A 3258-nucleotide genomic window follows, 5' to 3' on the forward strand; every position below is an offset into this window, starting at 1 on the left:
TGTTTTAGTACCACCTACGGGTGAAACTATTAGGCAAGCTATTAAATGTCATTCCGTAACTAACAATGAAGCGGGGTATGAAGCTGTGATTGCAGGTCTAGAATTGGCACGAGAACTTGGTATAAATCAAGTAGTGATCAGAAGTGACTCGCAACTCGTGGTTAATCAAATGCTGGGGACTTACACAGCTAGGAAAGCAAGGATGCAACAGTACTTGGAAAAGGTACGGGAACTGATAAAGCAATTCCAAACTTGGAAGGTCATACAAATATCAAGGGATGAAAATGTTGAAGCAGATGCCTTAGCTAATCTCGCATCCGCAGCTGATGTGGCAAATGATGCAAATGCTTCAGTTATACATTTATTTCATTCAGTTCTCGAACCTGATAAGAATGAGGTAAATTTTAATAATTTAACTTGGGATTGGAGAAACGAAATTGTTGCTTTTTTACAGTATGGTACCGTCCCTGATGACAAGAAGCAAGCGCATGCACTTCGAAAAAAGGCTGCTTGTTACTGTTTAAAACAGGGGAATCTTTATCGTAAGATGTTCGGTGGTCCATTAGCAAGATGCCTCGGACCTTCTTAAACGGAGTTATGTAATGAGGGAAATACATGAGGGGCATTGCGGGAATCATGCAGGAGGAAGATCACTGGTGAGAACCTTGATTAGAGCAGGATACTACTGGCCTAAAATGGAAGAAGAAGCGGAAAGTTTCGTAGCTAAATATGATAAATGTCAAAGGTACGGTAACAACATGCATAGACCTGCGGAATTGTTACATCCGGTCATAGCACCATGGCCATTCATGAAATGGGGAATGGATATAGTAGGACCATTACCTCAAGCAAAAGGACAGGTAAAGTTTCTTCTCGTACTTACCGACTATTTCACTAAATGGGTAGAGGCAGGAGCATTTAAACAGGTACGAGAAAAGGAAGTCAAAGACTTCATTTGGCGAAATATCATCTGCCGATTTGGTGTACCAAAGGAGATTGTATGCGACAATGGCCCTCAATTTATCGGAGCTCAAGTCACAGAGTTTTTTGAGAGCTGGCAAATTAAAAGGATCACATCTACACCTTATCACCCAGTGGGTAACGGGCAAGCAGAATCAACGAACAAAGTCATAATCAACAATTTGAAGAAACGTTTAGAGGAGTCAAAGGGTAATTGGCCTGAAGTGTTACCCAGAGTGTTATGGGCATATCGCACGACAACAAAAACGAGCACAGGTGAAACCCCTTTCTCTTTAGTTTATGGAGCTGAAGCACTAATCCCAGTTGAAATAGGAGAACCAAGTACAAGATTCTCACAAGCAACACAAGAGGCTAATGATGAAGAAATGCGGGTCAATTTGGATTTGTTGGAAGGCAGGAGAGAAGCTGCATTAATAAGAATGGCAGCACAAAAACAAGTGATCGAACGATATTACAACAGGAAAGCACGGCTGAGGTACTTCAAAATTGGGGACTTCGTGCTTAAAAAGGTTTTTCAATCTACAAAGGCAGCCAACGCGGGTAAACTAAGTCCAACCTGGGAAGGACCGTACAGAGTTCGAGATATTGCAGGAAAAGGAGCATACGAGTTGGAAACAATGGACGGGAAGGTGCTTCCTTCACATTGGAATGCAGTTCGTTTGAAGAGATACTATTTTTAAGGAAAAACCCACGGTCAGGTATCACCATGTTAACTTATATTTTTTTTTGAATTGTTAAAATTTTACTAACGATTTTAGATGATAGGCAAAACGCTAACCCGTACTAAATGATGAGTCACGACCTGTTAGGCAAAATGGAATAAACTAAAATTCCTAGCCCAGGGTTACAATTATTCTGATAGAAGTATACACGGTTTAAGCAGTCTTCATCTTTAATCGCATCCCCGAGTCCCGTATGTACTTCCTTTTCAGGAAAAGAACCAGGTGAAGGAAACTACCAAGTGCTCGAGGCTTCATACTTAACACTCAAACACTTGGGGGACTACATAATATATACAGTCACGTATATAAAAAAGGCAAAGAAGATTTAGAAAATCAAGTACGGAGTGAAAGTTACGAAGTCATGGCATCAGAGTATTCTTTCCCATAAGAACAATGGCATTCATCATAGTATTCTTTCCCATGAGAACAATGGAGTCATCTCTCAAACTCTTCCTAATGTTCTGGAGCTAAAGGGACTATGTACCAAAACGGGTTATAAGGAAAAACCCCGTATCTATTGTTCTTCTTTTGTATAAATCTGTTACAAGGAAAACAGTTACGAGAAAGGTATAGATGTAATTCAAATACATGTAAAGTATTACTCAAAACTTGTCAAGGTTCAGAAATAAAAACTTGTCGAAGTTATTGCAAAAAACATGTGTGTTCCTATTTCTTTTATCGTATAATAACACCATTATGAAGTTGAGACGTCTTCTTCATTAAGTGTCAAAATATAAAAGGGCCCTCTTTTATAAAACTCATGTTATTTAGTCATGGGATTAACAGAAGCATTTTTCAAAGAAAAAAAATGCAGACTATTCTTTAAGTCCTTGAAAATAAAAAGGCAAGAATAGAACAGACGGAAGTTTAATGATAATAAAATTTTTTTAATATTTAAAACTAAAGACTAAGTATAAACTTAGTCATCGAATTGTTTATACAAAATGCCCCATAACAAGACTTGGGGACTTGTACTTCTAAAAATCAACCCTCAAGTGATAGCCAAGGGTTTGATTACAAAAACTCTCAAATGAATCCAAGAACTTTAAACACAGTTTTCCAAACAGGTACCTGCAAAAAGGGAATTTAAAACAGATGTAAATTTTTTCACTAAGAGGAAAGGACTGAAGAAGGATAATCAGCGGGCTCAACTGGAACAGCATCGCCAATAGAAGCGGGTTGATTTTCAACCGCAGCAATTGGAGTATCAATAGACGAAGTTTCAACTTGACTTGCAAAAAGAGGCACGATTGAGCTTGAAGAGGGTGCATCACCCGAGGCAATTTTAGCGTTCATGGGGACTTCAACTGCAGAAGTTTCAGCCAAGGGAGCTTCACTCACCGAAACTTCACCCACGGGAACATCAACTCCGGGAACTTCAGTTTCAAAAACTTCAATTGCGGGTGAAGGGAAGTCCAGTGGTTGTTGAGCTTTTTCAATAGTCTCCATCACCTTAACTAACTCTGACTCCAGATTAAAGTTTTCTTGGCTAGCTTCAACTAAGGCATAACGACGGGAGTTCAGAAAAGCCCAGCTTACATCAACTGCAACCTTA

This window comes from Nicotiana attenuata, unplaced genomic scaffold (genome assembly GCF_001879085.1).
Source record: "Nicotiana attenuata strain UT unplaced genomic scaffold, NIATTr2, whole genome shotgun sequence".
In the NCBI taxonomy this organism is placed as follows: domain Eukaryota; kingdom Viridiplantae; phylum Streptophyta; class Magnoliopsida; order Solanales; family Solanaceae; genus Nicotiana; species Nicotiana attenuata.